At 36.0% G+C, this 23630-nt stretch overlaps 1 long non-coding RNA gene across 1 annotated transcript; it reads right to left on the minus strand.

Moving 5' to 3' along the window:
• Positions 1-2255: 2255 nt before the first annotated feature.
• Positions 2256-14298, minus strand: LOC127193146 (uncharacterized). Its single transcript, XR_007831087.1, has 3 exons — positions 14180-14298; positions 12262-12366; positions 2256-2384 (listed from the first exon to the last, which is right to left on the minus strand). It is a non-coding gene; the product is annotated as an uncharacterized LOC127193146 (long non-coding RNA).
• Positions 14299-23630: the final 9332 nt, after the last annotated feature.

The raw sequence follows: 23630 nt of genomic DNA on the forward strand, positions 1-23630 counted from the left end.
TTGGTTTAGATAGATAAGTAGTAGTCCATTGTGTAAATGTACCACAGTTTCTTTATCCATTCTCCAGTTGATGCTCAGTTATTTTAATTTCTTGTACATTCCTATAAATTAATCCTTTATTAAATGCATAGTTGATAAATATTCTTTCCACTTTATAGACTGCTGTTTTGACTCCCAAAGTTCACAGGCAATTGCCAAGGCTATTGATTACCCTCCACAACTTGATGATAAGGCCCCATTGATGAAGACACAACTTACCTATGCAATCAAACATGAAGAAATAAAACTTGCGCCCAACCAGAATCATCCTTCTGGCTGACTAGTGCTCACAATGGTAGAAGATATTTTTCCCACTACTGGAGGAGAAAATTAATTAAAATTATCACCATGTTATGAATCGTAAGACCTACAATACTTAACTGACTGGAGTGATAGTGGCACAAACATTATGTGAGTATCCATTCACTTACTATTATTGGATCGATGGCCAACACTATGAATAGTGAAGAGATAAAGAATTAACAAGATAAGAAGATATAGAATAGAAAATCCATTCTCTATTTTTATTGGACTGAAAAATGTTTCTGTGCTCATCTCTTCATTCAATATTAAGCTCATTTTAGCCTTTTGTGATCTGTATTCCAACCAGTTACCCAGGGGAACTTACATGCATGCACACAATGTTTACTCACCTAATTCTTTTATTTAATTGAGTCCATTGCTCTTCCAAGAATTCCAATCCATCTCTAGATGGTCTCAACTCTATTTGTTATTGTAGTTTCAAATTTGTACGATAACATTTTTTCCAAAGGGTTTCAGTGGAGAGGATACAGGGATAAAATTAAGAAAGGTAAAAAGCTTATAATTGAGATAAAAGAAATACATGATGCTCATCATCCTCTTTGATGTAGGCTGGGTGTTGCCAGGAGTCAATGAATCTTTAAAGTAATAAAAACATTTTTAAATGCCATATTCTGCATGCCTCTGGGTTTTTTGAGGACCTTATCTTTTTATGGGGTCATGTCTATCTGTTGCACCTAATATCTATATTCTTGTGATAAAAGTAGACTAGCATTATAGCATTTTAAATGACCATTATTTAATCTACTAACATTTAATTTGTATAACTTATTTCTCCTAAACATTGGAAGTAAACCCTGCATTATAATTGAGTTATATGGGTACAAATAATCATACATTTGAATTCTGTATGGAGATGGCTTTAAATATGCCAAACTAGGCACTGGGCAAAAGGTCTTCATTTCTACCACAGACAAAATTCTGCCAAGAAAAAAAAAAAGGCAAGCTTGAATGCAGGCAGAGTTGACTGCCAAACTCTGCCAAGACAGGTTGAGCAAGTTCTCAATGGTTGCTGCCTCACAAATATATCTATCAGATATATTGGGCCCAAAAGCTGAAGAAGATACTGCAGTGTTATAGAGAGTTTTGGATGACTATTCATGTACAAAACTGTCTCTGTCATCTTTTCATTTGAAAAGCTACTAATCTGCACTCCTGGCATACTCAGATAATCAAGTCTCTGAGGGAGTTGAAGATCAGGTAGCTTAATTTTACAATGAAGCTTAATTGTTTAGGGGTCAAGATGTTTTTAGGTCTAGATAGGAGTTCTAAGTTGATAATGACACTATGCGATGGAGATCGATTTATGTTCAGAAATATAGATGCACCAAGATAGGAAAGATGTCTTCTTCAAGGCTGTCAAATACAAATAGCCAAAACACTAAGAATGTCACATTTATATAGTCCGTGATTGTGTCATGGTTCTTCTTGCTATAGGTAATCTATTGTATATATGTGTAAAAATATAAATATATATGTAATATGATACAATAAAGAAATTAAAATAAATGAGTGGTATTTTGTCTCCAATTTGATAAATTGGGGAGTCTCTGTGGATTTTTATCTGGTAAAAGAAGGTCTTCTGATGAGAGATGCTATGTTTTATGGGTATAGCAAGAGGTCATTAGTAAACATTTTAATATTACAACTATTCAGTAAAATAATAGTATTTGGGATTCCCCTCTGATCTATCCTATCTAGCTACAGCTTCTTGGCCCCTATCATAGTGACAAGCATGGGTCCCATATCAGAGCAGGACTGGGATTCAGGCAGAACATGGTTGATTATTGTCATAACTGTTGTGCCACCAACATACAAGGGGGCCCACCTTATGGAAGCACTGTGTTGTAGCTTGGAGCACCTATAGAAGTGTGAGACTGAGACTTACCTCTCTTCTTCAGAAGCTTGCATATCACTTTCCCACATCCTGAACCTTGAGAAATGAAGTTTCCATATTCGTGATGTCTCCATATGCTATAACTCAAGTATCTGGTGTCTCAGCAATAAGGCCTTACTGTCAATATCTGTGATGGGGACAGGAGATCATAAAGAGGAGGGCTGCTATAATGGTGGAGGTGGTACCTTGTTTCCAGTAAGGAGTGTACCTATCCTGAAGACGGAAACTGATACCTTCAGGTTCTCTTTTTCATTATTAAGGATAAGATAGCAAATACCATTTATATATACTTAAGGTCTATTGGGCCTTTTTAGCTTTCAATTATATGTTCATCAAAGGGACCATTACTAGCATCCTACTCTCCTAAAGTACTTACATCTTATGCTTTAGTTATACATGTAGAAGGGTTGAGAATATTATATAGAACTAAGAGAAAATAAGTGAACTAATATTATTTTTACTTATTTTTATCATTTACTTTTACTGTTTTGTTATTTTATTAATTTTTAAGAATTAGTTTATTTTGGAAACAAAAATTCAATGTTATCCTTTTTCACATTATTATTTATGTGCATAAATAAAAACATGTTTCAAATATTTATTTTATAAAACCCTATTTTATGTACTTCTTTGAAATCAACATAACTGCCTTAGCTCCTGCTAAGCCAATACCCTTAGATTTAATGAAACTTGTCAGAACATGCACTCAAGAATTTAGCATTTAATAACATTATAAATTTTTTTTCTGGCACTAATTGTACTTCTGATATGTTATAATGAATCAAATTTGTGTTTTTCCATTAAATCAGATAAAGCAAAGCAATTTTAAGTGTGAACAGAGAACTGAAAAAACTTTAAATTATCCATATGTTTGCGTATTTTCATTTTAGCCAATGGTGTTCACTATAGCTTCTAGGTGATATCAGACTACAATACAGCAAAACAAAACTGAATTTTCTCAAAGAGTCATTTATCCTTAAGCCATTACGAGGTTTCTCACCGTGTTATCTTGAGAGCTTTGATTTAGAGGTGTTGCCATTCAATTATTCAAATTGTTTTAATTTTGCTATTTGTAGCACTACTATCAACAGCTATGAAATTATGTAGCATAGGTATGATTGTTCTTTCACATGATAACCTTCAGCCTTCAAGACAATCACCTTACCTTGTAGCTCTGCTCTATACCTACGTTCTTTATAAACTTCATACCATCTCCCGCTCTTGAAACATATCCTTTGTCTTTTCTTCTACACTTTGTGTGTTCTCAGTTATATAAAATTATCTTCCTATGGTCTTTTGATATTCTGCCCATGGATGACGGTTGTAACTGTATGAACGAAATCTATACCAGAGTACTGGACTGACTGTCTCTTAGGAGATAGCAATAGTGTAACCTCTTCTATATCTATTATTTAAATAAATATACCACTTTTTTTGTATAAAGCAAGGGATACAAATTTATGACCATAATATGCTTATAATTTTAGCAAAATATGGAAGGGAATCTTCGTGATATGACTTGACTGAAATATCCCTAAATTATATAATCTTATGTGCACAAATAGCAATAGAAACTGTATTGCTCTTGTAGATGAACATTAATCATAATTTCTAAGATGAGAACATAAAATTATTAGAATTTGCTGAATATTATGAACTGACAATTTACTGGAAAAGTTAACTATACCTTTTCAAGAAGGAACACTTAACAGAGTTTAGATTAATGCATTTTTTTTGTCTCAGTCTTGATACTAGTCCTTTCCTTTTGGCTGGATAGCCCTTGAATTGCTTTATTTCTTACTTGTCTGTCTATGATATAGCTGATTCTGGATACAATGAGCTTTGGAAAGTGATAATTGGGAAACGCAATGTGAACATTTAAGAGATATAAATTGGGTCTATGTATTTTGAGTTAATGTTTGACTCTATCTTTATATAAGACAACTTTATTGTTTTTTTATAATCATTTCAGTTGGATTTCAATCAAACAATCTGTACACAAGTTCTTATCCTAGCATATTGACTTTCCAGATACCCTGGCTCCAAGAACCCCAAGTGTGCTACCAAAAGATAGAAAAGACTCTTCATTACAGCTGTAGATTGGGATCCCACATAAAAACAACTATTTTATAAATATGGATTAGACTGTACTTTGGTTGATTATATTTATTGTGTCTCAGCAAAAGCATTGCATGTGTGGTCTTGGTCTCAGTCAAGTATTTACTGAAAAGACATTGAAAGCAAAGCACTGTGTTGTAAACATTTCTGAGAGTTGATAACATTTACTATACAATTTTTATGTAAAACATTCCTAAGTCCATAGATCCTGAGAAGAAAATGAATCTGGTAGAATCAACAGAAAATATTAACTTTGTTTTTCATCTTTTTTTGAGTTTTACAAACAGTTGTGAGTTTACTATATTCAAGCACAAACGCCTTTATAACGATTTTACTCATTACATACAGGAACCATTCTAAGGCATATGTCTCATTGTCCCGTCATTTGAAGCAGAGCACACTTACATAGTTTAATTTTTTTCCTGATTCAAGAGAATCATTCTGACCTTTAGCTTTGCCTTCCCATCTTTAAATACAGATACATCTCAGGTATGATCAAGAACATTACAATATTACCGTCTGTTCTTGGATAGGGGTCATAAGAACAGTGATGGGTACACTAACTGCCAGAAATATCTTTTTTATATATTGCATATTACTAAAATGCCTGAGTCACTATTTTTATTACCATATGTTATACATGTACAGAAAGATTATGCAGATTTAATCAGAGCTAGAAACAAAGTGGAACTTGTGTTAATAATCTTTCTTGGCTATCATTGATCCATAGCATTGACACTGGTTTATAAAAGTTTGCATCCATCTCACTCTTCAGTTCTTCAGCAGCATTTAATCATCTGGAGTTGATAATCAATTCATTTACTTAATGATAAATGCTGACATATTTTCATTAAAATACCATCAGCAGAATTCAGAATCTCTGTCTAGGAAAAAATGGGTTAACTACGTCAAGGAAAATCAATGTGGAAGGTAGCAAGAAGTGTCATTTGCTGACATGAATACTAGCAATGGATGAAAGATGACATACTTAAATAGTGTGTGTGTGTGTGTGTGTGTGTGTGTGTGTAGACACAATTTAAATTACCTTCAGCTCAATACCATTCATTGTTATGGAGCAGCTATATTATTTAAATTGAGACACCATCTTCTGAAGGAAGTTGTGATAATTACCAGTTCTCAGGAAGCTCTACAAAGTTACAAGACTCCTAAAGCAGGTAAATTTTATAAGATTCATGAAGCTCATCCATGAAGTTTCATTAACTGTAAAGAACTATTCAATAAGGAGACTTTAGTCAGGTAGCTTATAGACAGGGCCTAGAACACCATTTTTGCAACTTCTCTGAATAACCTTTGCTGGGGTTAACTTTCTGCTTACTCACCTGGGTCCCTAATGTTCCTGTAAGTTACTCCACTAAGCTCACTGGTTCATCAACCTAGAAATATTCATTTAGTTTGTAATTGGCCCACTGTTTGGGATGAATAGAATCCCTCCCACCCCGTCTCCCAAGGAAGTCACACAATATAAAACTAACATTAGATGCCTGATACCTCTTCCTAAAGGGAAGTGCTCATGGTCAACAACCTTGTTTTCTTGATTCTCTGGATCATAGCAATTCCCTTATTCTCTACTTAGGAATGATATAAAGATACTCTGATAGCCTGTTTCTGCTCAACCCTAATGAGAATCCTTGTAACTACACACCCACAATCTGTCTCTGCCTCCATCCTATTCAGGCACACTATAACCATACAACAATTGTCTGTACCTCTTAGCTACCTTCTGATCTGTCCCAGGCATCTTTGAATAGACAGTAGACTAATTTCCAAAAATGTCCAAGATGTCCTGGAAGTACTTGTCTCTTTTTCTAGGTTCTTCAAAGGGAAAGAGCTGATACAGAATAAGAGCCAAGACAAATTTGGACAGGGCCAACATTTAAAATACTTATAATGAGCACTATTTTGATCAAAGAAAACACTTTACAGAGGAAACACACACATCAAAATAAAACTCTCTCCATGTCAAATTATTTAATTTAATAAAAATGTCAGCATCAAGAAACAGTCAAAGAACACAAAGCTTGGGAACTAGAGTATCTTAGGCCACATTTAACTGCCCCGTTAGGTTTAGACAGAGTTAACCATCAAAAATCACTTTAAAAATCTAATATTAATGTAATATTGCTTCTATCACACGGATGTGACATAGTATCTCTCCATTGGTCTGGAGATTGGCAATGTTGGATACCTCCTGAAGGTGTGAGTAAGTGTCTCCTTTGCAGAGGTTCTAGAGCTTAGTGGAGGTTCTGAGAGTACATTAGTTATGTAACGCCCTTCTCTGTAGGTTCTATGATGTTCTGAGAGCTCTGGGGGTGCATCTATTGGAAGAATCACCCTTACCTGTGTTCAGGAGTGTATTGTTTATGTGTGGTACCCTGAGCTCATGTTTTATCACCTTGAACTTTGCTTTCATCCCACATAATGTTCTACACAAATATCTGTATACAAACCTTCCTGTCTTACAAGAATATCCTACCTATTGGATTTCAATAGGAATTTCTCAATAAATTTATACTATGATGTTAGTATTTCAAAATTTGAAAGGTGGGGCTGGAGATGTGGCTCAGTAGTTAAGAACACTGTGGGATCTTCCAGAGATCTTGAGTTCAATTCGCAGCAACCACATAGTGGCTCACAACCATCTATAATTTGACCTGGTGCCCTCTCTGGCATGCAGGTGTACATTCAGATAGAGCACTTACATACATAAAAACATATAAATAATTCTTAAAAAAATTGATAGGTGATATAATACAACCTATAATGACCATTATGTGTGTTCATGTGAATATTGTATACGCACATATAGGTCATGCATTAATGAATGGTTTATCTTAGTGAATATTCACTAAATCATAATCTGGCAGCTCAGGAAAAATAGTTCATTCTGTGTCAATATGTAACATCACAATCGATACACTATGGTCTGCATCCCACACTGAGGTTTTCTTCTCTTCTACAAACCCTCCATAAAATGGACTCTAGTGGGTTTTTGTTGCAAAGAAGAGTTTCACCATCTTTTGCTTTAGAGCTTATTATATATATTATTCATATTCTATAGCCTTAAAATGATAATTTCTTTTTGTTTCTCTTTGGGTTTCCTCTTTGAAGACTTTCCAACTATGAAGAATGTTGTGGGTTAACAAGAGAAAACTAAATTAAAGGAAGCTAGTGGTTTGGCAACTTAAAATCATTTAGAAGTAGCATTGCTGAAACATCTTTCCACTGCCAGGTTCTGACTTGCTTTCATAGTCTTTATTATCTCAGGAGATTACTGCAAATATTTAGCTATTGAGTATCTATTTGGTGGGAATAAAGAGCAGACATGATTTTACTCTGAGGTGCTGTGCATTAGCTGAGAATGGGGGAATTAAAGCACAAATTCAGTCCACATTGCAGAAAGCCAGTCACAGGAGCTAGGGGAATAGGGGAGCAGGGGAACAGTGTCCTTATTTATCTCAATAATGAGGATTTAGCTGCCATGGCAACTGTGATCCATGTCCACAGAATGAACTGTTAAACCAGATTTCAACTTTTATTCAAACCTCCAGCAGGATGTTCTTTCACTGGACATCCTTAAGTGCTCCATTAAAGATATGCTGATTTTTTTGGGGGGTGAATCTTGGTTAAACTGAAGAGACAGTCAAATTATCAGTTTTCTTGTTTAGAACTTTAACAATGCTTACCTCATGAATAAATAATAAGAATGATTAAAGCCATGTAAACACAGAGGAAAACTGAAAGTCTACACCTAATTTTTTTTCATGTGGAAGCAAGTTTTCTACTTTGTATATTTATGAATTTCTTTATTTTTGTTTTATTTTTGAAATAGATGTTACTGTGTTTGAGATATACTAATGTACCTGAATAGATAAGTAGGTAGGTATGTAGATAGATAGATAGATAGATAGATAGATAGATAGATAGATAGATAGATAGATCATAGATATTGATCAATAATGGATGGAAGATAGATATCCAAATAATCAAAATATCATGTCAAGTTATCACAATTTGGGGACTATTTCCTGCCTCTCTTCGTAAAAATTTGCTCTTCTGATTGTTGTTTCACAAGATTTTTCCCACATAATCTTTCAGTTTCAAAAACTTATCTAGGGGGGCACTCAATACATTCACCCCAGAAAGGGAACTTATCAAAGCAGAGCAACAGTTACCCCAGAGTCACACTTGGTAAACCAGTGAGTTTTACTGTGTTTCCTGACAGGAGTATGGGTGACTGGTTACTTACAGGAGCAGGATACATCACTGAAATCATCCCAACACAGGTGATAACTGAAAAGCTGCATTTCTGCAGCTCTCTGCACACTTGATGACAATGCGATGGTTCCTAGAGACAGCCTTTCTCCAGTCTCCAGTCTCCTCCCAGCAGTTATATTCTACTACTCTGTAATATTGGTGAGGGTGAGCCAGGAATCTTTTAACTTTCAGCTTTCTCAGACGTGTCCCTCTGTATAATTCCTGTATCTCATGATCCTCCTTGCAGAAGCTATTTCTATTCAGGAGAAATTGTGATGCGATATGCTTACTGCTTCTTCTGCAGATTTTGTTATGCATTGTTCATTTACTATTGTGCATTCATTTCAACATCACACTATGCAGCTGTGGAGCTTGTTTCTTCGACTGATTCCTTTCTTACTCTTAAAGATTAAACTTCAGTTGGCTACAACACTTTTTTTCCCTACACTTCTTATAGCTAGTTTAAAATTACGCACAGCCTGAGTGGCTCTCATCAAGTTTAAGCTAAGGAAAATGTATGAAATCATCAATGAATAAAATTGCTATGTCCTTCTTTTTTAGTCTGTGGTCATGTTCATATAAGTCATCTGCTTGTCACAGTCTGCACCTTATCTCTGTAGATTCCTCTACCCTAAATTGAGCTGCTGAATAGCATTTATAGCCCAGCTGCCCTCTCATCATAATAGCTGATGGTTTCATCATTTGGGATACAAAAGGAGCTAAATTAATACCTAGTGTTTTGAGATAGTGTGGCTTTAAATTTCTACCATATATCAATGCTGTGTTGATGCTGGTTTCTAGAGGTAAGATTTGCTCCTTGACATGTACTCCTGCTCACTGGTGTGTTTTATTTTCTCAGTCAGTTCCTCCTGTTTTTTCTTTCTTTCTTTCTTTCTTTCTTTCTTTCTTTCTTTCTTTCTTTTTCTTTTTTTCTTTTTTTTTTACTTTATTCTAAACATCTTCTTTCTGTGTTTCCCCTACTGTTAAAAGCTAATAATTTGCTTCAATTTATTGACTGGCACACTTGTCCCTTGTCTTCATCATCATCATTCTTGGTGAGTTCTTGCTATGTGGAAACCTAGCAATTTACTATAGATACATTTTCTCTAGTTAGGCCTCACTGATACATCCTAAAGTCAGCTAACCTGAGAAGCACATGTTGTATTATATCCCTACCAGCAATCTACATCCGGCTCCAGTTCCCTAGCAGGACCTGGGACCAGGCAAATTCTAAATTATTCCACTACTCATTCAACTCAGCTCATTTCTCTTCATCTTAATCCCAGCACTTGGGAGGCAGAGGCAGGTGGATCACTGTGAGTTCAAGGCCAGCCTGGTCTACAAAACGAATCCAGGACAGCCAAGGCTACACAGAGAGACTCTGTCTCAAAAAACCAAATAATAATAATAATAATAATAATAATAATAATAATAATAATAATAATAATAATATAAAAGAAAAAGAAAGGAAGAAAGAAAGAAAGAAAGTCCACAGTCTCAGGTAATCTAATGTAGGTGTGTGATTTGTGTGTGCACATATATCTGCTGTGAGTGTGTATGCAGACTTAGGAAACCATTCCAGAGTGATTAAGCTTTCTGTCTTAGTTTTCATTAGCTCCATGAGTTTATTTTCACTGCCTCTGCACTTGAAGCAGCTTAAATTTCTTCTGTAATTTTTAAATCAAATTATATTTTATTGGTTTAAACCACGATATCCTGTCTGTTTGTTTACATTATTAATGTCAGTCTTCAAAGAGATCTGGGGATATTAATCGTAGTTTAATTATGCAGATTGGGCCACCCATGCAATTGTTTATTTCCTCAAACATATTGCTCTGCTACTGTAAAAAGGAGAGCCAAATGATTCTGATTCCAGATTAAAAGATTGCTTAGCATCGTGTGGGGTTAGGCTGGTGCATCAAAGGGATCTATTAGATGTGTTATGGCTCATTTCAAATTATAGAACCAGTGGTTTACAATGTGGCTTCCACTGCTCTTGGTAGTGGAACTGATCAGATAATACAGCACAGCAGCAGTAAGATTTCCTTATGGGTATGGAGAAGGACCAACCTTCCACCTGAAAGGTTTAAAAGGTTGTCTCAAAGGCCTTTTACTAAAGCTTAAAGTGTATATACTTGCTCACAATCCAGTGGTCAACATAACCCTCTTTGCTGAATCTCTCACCACTTGCTATTTTGAAATCTCATGCCTATTCATGCAGTGCTGTCATATGCACCTGAGCTTTTCTATTTTCCCAGGTTGCAGCTCAGCAAATAAATAACATGATTTCTCTCTCTACCTGAAGCCCTGCTGTTTCCTTATTTTCTCTCTCGAAAATATCTTTTCACATCCTTTGTCCACCAGTGTCACTCACCTTACTGCTACAAGTATAAGTGAAACTTACTAAGAAGTAACCCTGGACCTCCCGTCTTCGGTCATATCCACAGGGTTTCAGTGATTTTGTTTGTTGTTTAGTTTTGGGAGCAGTATCTTCCTATGGACTCATGATGGCTTAGAATTTGTAGAAACCCTCCTGTCTCAGTAACTTCAGTGTTCAAATGGACATCACAATTACACTTTGCATTTGCTTTGCTTTATTTGTCTATTTTATTTTTCTGTTGCTGGGGCACTGACCCAGGCCTTCTGCTTTCTTATCTCACATCCTACATTGCCCTTAATCTTATGCTGTAGTGGTTCATTTTTTTCAAGAATCTAATTTTCCTCAAAATATGTCATCATTTATGATTAAATGTATTACTGTCAGCCTTAAATTACAGGATATATTTTCTACCTTAGAACAAATGTCCCGTGACATCAAATCCATTTATTCCAGGACCTCTGACATCAAAAGGGAAGTCTTGTCCACAGCTAGGCCAAAATGGGGGTGAGGGTGGGGATAATGACTCAGGTGAAGACTAGATGAGAAAATGAGAGGAGTAGCTGTCCCCCTAATAAGCCATGGACTCATAAGCCACAAAGCCCCATCTCTAGGGACAGGTGCTGGTAGAGACATTCTACTGGGCACACTCACTACTGTCTCAGTTCTCTCCCCCTTAGAAAGCATAATTTTGAAGCTCTCTTCTCTTTTCATCTCCCTCTGTTAGACAGCCTGCCTACTCCTCACAGTATTTAACCCCTGTCTGCAATAGACTGCTGTGATGTCATCTTACAACGCCTATTTTAAAATTTTAAAATTTTAAATTTTAAAATTTAAAATTTTAAAGTATTTTAAAATTCTCTCTTACCCTTACAATTCACATTTTTAAAATCCTTGAATCAATGGTACTCAAAAGAGATTTCCTGCTGGCTCAGAAGACAGATATTCAGCAATTTCTACCCATACAAATCTGAGCAACAGTTTCATCTAGTAATGTAGCTGGTACTTCTGTAAATGAGGCTTGGCACTTATCCTGACATCACAGTTCTGGGGTATGGAAAAAAAAAAAAGAGTTTACTATTGCACTACTAATCTTGAACTCCATACAGGTCTCTGTTGTTTGCAAAATTGTTGTACAAGTTAAGAGACTTACAACATTACACTATGTCCATACTAAAATAGATTGAAAAAGAATAAGAAAAAAATGAAGACAATTCAAATTGTTACTACTCACAGAAAAATCAGCAAAATTTGAGAAGTCTCTGGTTTAATGGCATTCCTTAAGCTCCAGCACACACACATGAGAATTCTCACTGTACTGTTCAATAAAAACTTGTTCCTAATGTATAATAGAACCAACATATGACAATTAAGGACCCTTAATTAACAATCATGTATAAAATCACAGTTCAGAAATAATTAATGCTCTGCCATTGTGGGCTACAACCCCCTGTCTTTGTGGAGTTCTGTTTGGTCTTGCCTCTATTGCTGCCTTTATCATTGCAAACTGTCCTTTCTACCCTTAAAAATAAAATACTTGAGTGGTCCACAATAGCCATTGCAGATATAGCCATCACTTTGATGAAATTACAAGTTTCTTCCAACAATGGTAGCTCATGGCCTAATTAGATTTTACAAGGCTATTTGAGTCTGAAAAAGGATATAAAAGTATACTGGAGGTCTTCTAAAAATTAATAATTTCATGTGACTGCACGTTGGTACATACTATTTATCTGATGCACTTTCTATATTTGATATAGAATATCAACATTTCTACCATTGTGTCACATGATCAGAGAGATGATTATAAAAGCAAGAACTGTCAAATGGCACTTCTATTTAACTTGGTGGATCTCATTAAATAAGTAATTTATGGTTGCACAAAAATTAAGACAGAATTGAGGACAGACATGAATATAGTATGTAGATATTTTGTTTATAAATAACCAAACAATATGATACCTACTGTATCCTTTATCCCTAATCGAGGGATAAAGAATATAATTGAAATTATTTTCTACAAAAATATCAGTCATGATAAGAAATGCTAATAAGGGAAATGTAGAGAAGGCTTATGAACTACTGCTCTTGGAAAGGATTTAAGTTCAAATCCCAGCACCCACACCAGACAGCTCACAATTGCTGTAACTCCAGCACAAGCGAGTCCCCAGCCATCTGGCTTCTGTGGCATAGGAACTTGTGTGCACATGCCCACACATACACCTAATAAAAAGTAATAAGAATCAAGCTTGAAAAATGCCAAAATATACAAATATTGCAGAATTTGAAGACCAAAGAACTATTTAAATTAGCCTATTAAATTCCCACATTAAAATTACTTTTAAAAGAAGATAACAGTGGGCTCCATCCCCATGATTTTAACATTCTGAAATTCATTCTAAATTTGTATCAATAACTTAGACTACTGTTATAACAATTGGCTTTCTACTTTTCTATCTTCTTTCTATTCTTTCTATTCTCTCTCTCCTCCTCCTCCTCCTCCTCCTCCTCCTCCTCCTCCTCCTCCTTCTTCTTCTTCTTCTTCTTCTTCTTCTTCTTCTCTCTCTCTCTCTCTCTCTCTCTCTCTCTCTCTCTCTCTCTCTCTCTCTCTCTCTCTCTCTCTCTCTCTCTTTCTCTCTCTGTCTCATGTCTCCCTGTAGCCTTGGTTGTCCTGGAACTTTCTGCATGTATTGGGATGGCCTTGAACTTACAGATTCCCTTCTGTCTGCTTCCTGATTGCTGATATTGAAGAAAGTGACACCAATCCAAGCCAGTGAGTTATAGTAACATACTTATAAATACTCTATAGTGCTCCATTTTTCCATCACAAATGTAAAATATAATTATTTAATGTATTAAAGTGGAATACTTTTCCCTCTCACACTTACATGGACATACGTGTAAAATGTAATAACTAAAGATATTTACCAAGAATTATACATTTCATTGTAAATAAAAGCACAACATTTAAGACATCATATTTATATGGAATCAACAGAAAAATTAACTTCTCTTGTGTGTCTCATAGATTTAGAATATTTCACAACTACACTTTATCATAATCTCACCTTTCTCCATTTGTTACTATGAATGTTTCATATCACTAATAGACATTTATTAATAATCAAACAGGAATTATATGATCCACTTACTTAGCTACAATGCCATCTTCATTGAGAAAGGAAAGACTCGCCAGATCAAAATCTTCCTTTAACTGAGCCCTTCTGGAAATTGGTCAAACATTTTCAGAATGTGTGATAGCACATACAATAGAGCTCTGTCACATAAGTATGACTCAGCGGTTGATAATCTTAGAACTGCTTTGGATACTTGTGTTCTTATTAGGATCAGAGTTATTTTTATAATTTCCTACAGGAAAATTTCAGGACATCACAAGGTTCAAAAGGAAGGCCAGGAAGAAAGGACACAAAGGTCATTTTGTGTTAAGTCCTACGAAATTGTCTTTCTGGCACCATGCTATTTTAAGGATTGGTTTGCAATTGTTGAAAATGAGAGCATATTAAATTAAAGAATGTGATACTTAAAAGGATTATCATATGCTAAAGTTATTTCATATAAATATTCTCAACTGTACACTTATGAAAATAAACTTAAAAAATTACGCATCCACATTTTAAAGCATGGTTGTTCTATTGAGAAAAATAATTAGAAAGGAATGCATAAGCTTATTAATTATAAATAATACTCTAAGCAATTAAAGTTTTGCATCACTTAGGACTTTCCAAGCACAAGTCAATCAAGTCTGAGGCAAGTAAGTTGTTTTTAAAGTGATCTGCAAGTGAGACCACACAGGAGGTGTTTGGCACAGGTGGAATAAACAGATAATGCATATAAATTATATTGAATGATATAAATACTTCACATTCAAAAACTGACTTTAAGACTGGAAGTGAAATTCCTGATATAGACTGTGTTCTGTTGTCAATTTCTTGTACTCCTATGATACAGGCTCAAACGAGGAAGGAACTTACTGCTCCAAATAACAATAAAAATGGAAGTTGAGCCATGTGTAATTTCCTGAATTTTCTTAACTCATATTTATCTTGGTAATCTAGCTCATTTCCCTTCCCAATTTAGAACAAAAATCAAATTTTATTTATAGTTTTATTTAGCTAAAATTAAATCAAAAGAAAGGTCAAGTTACCTGTGGTGCCACAGGCTTTCTTCTGGCCCTAAATTTTAATCACAGCACTACCCCCACCACTTTTTTATACTCATAATTATTATTTTATTGTGTATGAATAATTGAAAGTCTGCACTATGTATAACTCAAAAGAGACAAATGTGAAAATTGACTCCTTCCAATTCCTAGCCATCAGGCAATTCTATTGGCTTTTTCCTTTTTTAATAATATTTTTATTTATTGCAAGGTAGTATATTCTTTATCAGTTTTTGTCTCTAAAGAGAACGTTTGTGTGTATATAAGAAAGGACATTTTCGGATGACTTAGGTGGGGTCATATATTTCATTGTAAAGTCATATAGCCTATTGAAATAGAAACAAGTTTAATTTTACAGAAATGTCACAGAATAGCAAACCAGTGACTGGCCCAACTTGAGACTCACCCCAAGAGAGAGAGATAACCCAACACTATTATTGATATTTTGCAATACTTGCAGATAGGAGCGTAGCAAAATAGTCTTCTGAGAGGCTTCATCCAGTAGCTGCTGGAAACAGATGCAGAGACCCACAGCCAAACAGTAGAATGACCTTGGGGATTTCTGTAGAAGAATGGGAGGTAGGATTGAGGGAGGTAGCGGGGTCAAGGACATCACAAGACAATCTACAGAGGAAACTAACTTGGGTCCATGAGGGCTCACAAAGACTGAACCACAAACAAAAGAGCATGTATAGGCTGGACCTAGACCACCAACACATATGTTGCAGATGTGCAGCTTGCTCATCGTGTGGGTCTCCAAACAATCAGAGTATGGGCTTTCTCTGATTCTGTTGTCTGCCTTTGGATCTCCTTCTCCTAGCCTTGTCTAGCCTTGTCTGGACTTAGTGCGAGAGAATACATTTAGTCCTACAGAGACTTGAGATGCCAGGGCAGTTTGGAAAGCCTTATGGGCCTCCTCTTCTCTGAGAAGAAGGAAAAGGGGAATAGGGGAGGGGTGTGCAGTGTGAGTGTGAGACTGGGTGGAGAAGAGGGAGTGGGCTGAGAGTAGACTGTAAAGTGAGTAAATAAATAAATACACAAATACATACATAAATAAATATACAAATGAAATTTAAATGAATAATACAAACAGAAATGTCATTGAAACAGATTTGCTGAGAAATGCGAATTTAGGCATTCAAAACAAAAATTTCTTTTTAGAAATCCATCCTTTTCTTTCAAAGGAGACCTGGATATTTTTTTCTTGAATAAGAAAAAAAAAATGAAAGCAATTATTAGTACAGTTTCTCTGCTGAAATCTATAAGCTCATTTGACTTTGTTATTGTCACACTGAAAAGCCAATAAGGACTAGCTAACATCTGTAGACTTCTGGATTAATCCATTTAAAATGTCATCAACATCAAGAGTTAGCTGTGTCAGAAATTCAATTTGGAGTGTGCCTTTGGTTGACTTGACAATTTCCATTGCCCCCAAGTTAAAATTTTAGTCTGTCATATACGAAGTTACTTAAAAAATTTGCTCAGCAACATGTTCTTCAGGTTGCTGGACACATCTTAAATTATTGAGGGTTTCTTTATAATGAACAGTTGAAATGATATATACATTTTGGATGAATACTAGCACTCAGTAAGCATGGCCTGAAGTTTAAAGAACATTATATGAGGAAGAAGCTCAGCATTACAGAAGGCCATCTTGGTTTCTTTTTAGGTAGCAAGGAATTATTTAGTTGTGTCAAAGAAATAACAATGAAGTGAAAAGCATATTAATTATAATGTGTGACTCAATGTTTAGCAGTGTGTGTTTCATAGGAGCATTGTGAAAAGATACCACTCTGAAATATGGATTACAGGACTGCAGTTGATGGAGAATAAGTAACAAAATATTAGAATAAGAATGATGATGTCATCAGAAATAGCAACATCTGGAAAAGTGAATTAGTTGAAAGTAAAATAAAACTTCTACAATTTGACTTTAGTGCCCTCAAGAGAAAATTCAACTGAAATCGCACATAGGTAGTTAGAAACACAAAACCAGATTTCTTTGAGTTTAAATGCCAAGGGGCAGATATAAACCCTGTTCATGCCTTTTGGAGGAGAGAATAGATGAGTTGGGCACTAGGCAAAACTTTGAGTGACAGATCAGAAATGAACCCATGACAAGCCCATGACAGACTCTAGAAGTGTACTAGACAAATAAGCTCAGTGACAACAAGTAGCTGAAGATATCCACAAGTAGAATTCATTTAACTGGCATCTATTGAGCTTGAAGTAGATTCAAGACACCTAGGCTTAAGAGGGGCCTCTCTTGAATTTTTTTGGCTGTAATATGATGAATGGAAACCAAACTTAATAATGACAGTGGGATGCATGTAGCAGAATAACATCAGTAGATGTGAGTAAATAATATGAGATCATTTGAGGAAAGAAAATATTGTTGTGGAATAATGTCTTCCTGATGGAGGGTGGGTGGTTTAAAAGTGTTTTTGGCATGAAGGAGACTAGACTTTAGAAAAAGTGTGGTACCAGTGCATGCTGATCACTGGGGGCTAATACTTTTTAGAAATGCCTTACCCTAATACCTCTTCATTGCCTTAAATACTAGATCCATCAGCAACAAAGGAGTTACTTCCTTCTTTTCCATGAGATTTTATTACCTTAGAGCAGAAGCTTACAGTATTTCAGGACTCCCAGACAGACTTTGTCACAGACTGTTAACTGTCCTATATATGCTTCTAAAGAGAACCATTTACAAACTACTGCCTGGATTCTGGGCCCATTCATCTCTCAACTAGTGATTTATTAGCCATCAAGAGCTGCCTACACGTCCCATTTTTTTCCAACATATGAGAAACTGCGCAACACCCTTGTCTTCCACTTCAGTGCTGGTTTTAGCCTCCTGTGGGCTTTCCGGTGCAGACTAACAAACTTGTATTCTATGATGCATTTTCTAGTCTCTCCACTTCCAGTTCATTCCAGACAGCTTTGAGAGAAAAAGGGAGAGAAAATGGAATTGTTTTCCCCCAACAACTCTTCTCAGTGTAGAGAGGCACCCAGCTTCTTTTCGGAAGAAGAAAGCCAACTTCAACACAGAGAGGGCAGCACACAGGGCAAAGATGAACAATTGAGTAAGTGAGCATATATAAGATGGGGTTTTTCCTTCATAAAAAGATTTCCTCACCCTTTCCTGCCTCACAGGGGTAGAAATAAGTCTCTGCAGCCAGGCAATTACTCACTACTACTTTCTCACTGTGATCTATCCTGCACACATGCTTTGTACATTCTGGGCTCCCCCAGAGCTCCAGTCTTAATGACTTTCCTTAGTAACTTTACTCTCTGCTTATCTTGCCAATGGGTTTAGCTGTGTTTAACCACCTTGTTTCCACTTCTTCTCTTTCTAAAAACTGTCTTGAGCCTTTTAGATTAAATTATATGTTAGCCACCTTTGATTATATTTTTAGAAAGAATAAAATTCATGGGTGTTTATGAAACAACAGTTAATTTCTACTTAGTAAGAGAAAATGAGGAGAAGTAAGGTGGCAGCTGTGAAAAAGGGTATGACCAGTTTTCTTAATGAAAGAGGACAATGTACAGTAGTTAAAATAGTAAAGGATCTTATTTCCTTCTTCAGGATTTTATCATTCTTTTTCATTTTGATGAAGAGAACATAGTGTGATATTTTTGCCATTGCTTAATAAATTTGTCCACATATATGCTCACGTATGTGTGGTTTAAACCTAGCTTATTAAATGACAGAGTTAAGCACAGGTGTAAATGTCAGGTCAATGGTGGTTAACTGTAACAAGCTTTAAAGAGGAAATGAATAAATTTTATATGGAAATACAGGATAATACAATCAAACAGGTAAAGGAAGTAAACAAAACAGTTCAACACTAGAAAATGAATGGAAATTGAAGTAATAAAGAAAATACAACCTGAAGGAATCCTGGATATTGAAAATCTAGAAGAGAGAACAGGAAGTATAGATGCAAGAATCTCCAACAGAATACAAGAAATGGAACCAAGACTATCAGGTATAGAAGAGACACTTGAGGAAGTCAATACACTGGCCAAAGAAAACATTAACTCTAAAAAGTTTCTGACACAAAACACCCAAGAGATCTAGGACACTATAAAAAAAAAAAAGAAACTTAAGCGTAATTAAAATAGAACAAAGAGAAGACTCTCAGCTCCATGGCCCAGAAAATATTTTAAACAAATTATAGAAGAAAACTTCTCCAACCTAAAGAAAGGGATGCCTATAAACATGCAATAAGCACACAGAACACCAAGTAGAGTGTAACAGAAAAGAAAACTTCTCCTGCTGCATACTAATCAAAACACTAAATGTATAGAAGAAATGAAGAATATTAAAAGCAGCAAAGGAAAAATTCCAGGCAACATATAAAAGTAGACCATTCAGAATTACACCTCCCTTCTCAAAAGAGACTCTCAAAGTCATAAGGGCCTGGACAGATGCAGTAAAGACTCTAAGACAACACAGATGCCAGCCCAGATTATTATACCTAGCAAAACTCTCAATCAACATACATAAAGAAAATAAGAGATTCCACAACAAAACCAAACTTAAACAATATACATCCACAAATCCAGCTCCACAGAAGATACTAGAAAGAAAATTCCAACCCAACAATGTTAACTATACTCAAGAGAACAGGGGAAATAAATAAACCACACCAGCAAAACCAAAAGAAGGAACACACACACACACACACACACACACACACACACACACACACACATACAACCACCAACAAGATCAAAATGACAGGAATTAACAATTTTTGTTCATTAATACGTCTCAACATCAATGGCATATATTCCTCAATAAAAATACACAGGCTAACAGAATAGATGCAAAAACATCTATCTACTATTCTGCTGCATACAAGAAAAACACATCAGCAACAAAGATAGCTATCATCTCAAAGTAAAGGTCTGGAAAAAGGAATTCCAAGCAAACTAACCCAAGAAGCAAGCTGGAGAGGCCAGCATAATAACTCATAAAGTAAACTTTCAACCAAAATTAATCAAAAGATGTAGGAAAGGACACTTTATACTTGTCAAAGGAAAAATCCACCAAGATGACATCTCAATTCTGAATAGCTACATCCTTATGAAACTGAAAGCCACTGTAAAGCAATCAGAAGAAATAGCAGCCAACAAAATGGGAAAAGATCTTCATAAACCTACATCTGACAGAAGACTAATGTACAAAATATATAAAGAACTCGAGAAACTAACACCTGCAAAATAATAATCCAATTAAAAATTGGCTATGGTGCTAAACAGAGAATTCTCAACAGAGGAAATCTTTAATGGCTGAGAAGCATTTAAAGAAATACTCAACATCATTAGTCATCAGGGAAATAGAAATTGAAATGATTCTGAGATTCCATCTTACACTGCCAGAAAGGCTAAGATCAAAAACTCCAGTGGCAGTACATGTTGACAGGATGTGGAGAAAGAGGAACACTGCTCCATTGCTACTTTGAAAGAGGAAGACTCCTCCATTGCTGGTGGGAGTGCAAACTTGTACAGCCACTGTGGAAATCAATCTGGAAGTTTCTCAGAAAACTGAGAATAACTCTTCTTCTAGAACCAGCAATACCATTCATGAGCATATGCCCAAAATATGCTCCACTATACCACAAGGAAATTTACTCAACTATGTTCATAACAGCTTTGTAATAGCCAGAAATTGAAAATAACCTAGATGCCCCTCAACTGAAGAATGGATAAAGAAAATGTACATTTTTTACAATGGGGAATATTCCTCAGATCTTGAAAACAAGGACATCTTGAAATTTGCAGAAAATTTTATGGAAGTAGAAAATATACTGAGTGAGGTAACCCAATCCCCAAAAGATGCACATGGTGTGTACTCACTTATAAGTGGATATTAGCCATAAAATATAGGATAGACATCCTACAATCTACAGACCCCAAAAAGCTAAGTAACAAGGAGGGCCCAGGGATAAAGCATAGGTCTCATTCATAGAGGAAAAAATATAGGCATCTGAATTAGACAAGGGAGGAAACAGGGTGGGAGAGGGGGCATGGGGGAGGTGAACAGGAGTGGGAATGATGTGTGGGAGAGGCAGGGAGAACTGACAGAGAGAACAGAAATCAGTGTGGATGCATTTCTGGGACAGAAAATGCTCCAAGGTGTCTACGGGGGTGACCCTAGGTGAGACTCCTAGTTGCAGGGAATATGGAGTCTGAAGTTGGCACCTCTTACCACCTGGTGAACTTCCAGTGGAGGGAGGGTGACACAAACCCACTGATAAAATTTTTTTACCCCAAATTTGTCTTGCCTACAAGAAGTGTATGGATAAAGACGGAGCAGATCCGGCTAGACCTAGAACCCCTATACATAGATAGCAGATGTGCAACTTGGTCATTACATGGATCCCCTAACAATTGGAGTAGAGGCTGTCTCTGACTTTGTTGCCTGCCTTTGGATCCCTTTCTCCTTTCTGGGCTGCCTTGGCAGTCCTAAATTGGGGAGGACTTGCTTACTCCTCCTGCTGTGCCAGGTCAGTTTCTTACACATGGGCAGGTTCCCTTGTCTGAGGAGAAGGTGAGGGTAGAATGTGGTGAGAGAGAGTGAAGGGGAGACTGGGAATAGAGTAGAGATGGGGCTGAGATCAGGCTATAAAGTAATAAAATAAATTAATTAATAAAAATTGTTTAAAAGAAAAGAAGCAAATTAACACCATCATCATTCTCCTGTAATTTCTCCTTCTCTGAAGTAGCCTAGTATAGTGAGCAGAGAGGACTGGTGTACAAACTCTGGCAGATCACATGCTTAATTTAGGTGGCTAAATCCAGATGCTTAAAGAAATGCCTTAGACTTCTAAGTTTGGTCTTAAAAGTTCCCTACTTATACTGGTGCTCTCCTGGTTTGCTTTGTGAGAGTACCCCATAGTTATGTAAGGCAGCCTCTGTTAATTTGTGATTAAGGAGGAAAAAAAATGATTTGACACTTCATTGAAAGGAGATCATAAGTCCCACAGGGCTGAATAAATTCTAAATCAAATAATGGCATTTTGCTGTAGCTACTGCTTCCTTTACAGAAGAAAAAAATTGTTTCAACCAAGTTTCACAGGTTTTTAGAAAGCATATGCATACAGACTGGAGTAGAAATTGAGAGTGGATTCACAACCTTTAAAGACAGAAGTGAGAAATAAATGCAGAGGCCAATAATAGAGGTGTAAATTATCTTCCAAACCCCCATTAACCATGTGGCTAAGGACTACCATTAAGGAGTCATGAAATGAAAAGGATATATACAATTAAGAAGCTTCAAAAATAGCATTTTATGTCATGAAAAGGTGTTAAGGGCTTTTATTCAAAGGAATTTTTCCACTGACTAAAGGAAATTTAGCCTGAATAATGTGTCCGTGACATGAGAGTTAATAAGAACTATGGGGTTTTTTTTAGCAGGAATGACGAGAGAGAGATTCATATTCAAGTTGATGTAAGTGATACCAACCAAGAAAGCCTGCATTTGCTCACATGTGTCTTCAGTTACAGTTGGTATGTCTGACGAAAAGGAGCTTGCCAGCTGACCAGGAAGAATTTCTTTTCTTTGCCATGATCTCAACTTGCTTTTTATTATTCTTGGTCCTGATCAATTGTGATAGATTCTAGGAAAAGGCTCATCTAGCTCTTCTGGTAAAGAAAATGATCCCAGGGCTAAGTGAAAATGAATAGTCACAAAGCACACAGCTTTGCTGCACACTTCCCCAGATCTACTTCCTTTATCCACCCCCTCATATTCTCCTTCTTTTTTCCTCTCTCTACTCTCTTTCCATTCATCTCTCCCTCCCTCCCTCAAGCTTCCCATCCTCCATCCCTTCCATTCTTGCCTTTCTCTCTTAACCTTTCTTTAAGAAAGTGTGAAGAAAGATATCACTACATAGCTCAGGATGCTCTTAAATACAGTAACTTCTGGCCTCAACCATCCACATTCCAAGATGGCAGCTATGTGCTGTGCCCCTGGTTCATTTTCTTTTTATACTTTTATCTAATGACTTAAGGGGGAAATTACACAAAAGATGTCAATACACACCTGTCTGTATGTACAGAACTAAATGAGCATGTGTTCTAGGAACAACAGACTGTGAGACTTTTAAATTAGAGCAATGTGGCTCTTGCAGCAGTTAACCACAGTTGGTTTTAACAATCAGAATGTTTCAAGTGTTTTGCTCGGGAATGAAATCACAGCTCCAGTTCAGGGAGTGTTTTTAATCCCTGGTGGCTCTTTAAACTCCAATGACCTTAAAAATCTAAAATTAAAAAAAAATAATACAATCATGTGTTTTTACATTTAAAAAATAACTTAAAAATCACAATACCTAGGTGCTTATCTTGAAAACTATAAAGTCCTAACAGCCCAGCCACCAACTTTGATTTTATTCCTAAAAACTCCTACACTG

The sequence above is a fragment of the Acomys russatus genome, chromosome 8, assembly GCF_903995435.1.
Source record: "Acomys russatus chromosome 8, mAcoRus1.1, whole genome shotgun sequence".
In the NCBI taxonomy this organism is placed as follows: Eukaryota; Metazoa; Chordata; class Mammalia; order Rodentia; family Muridae; genus Acomys; species Acomys russatus.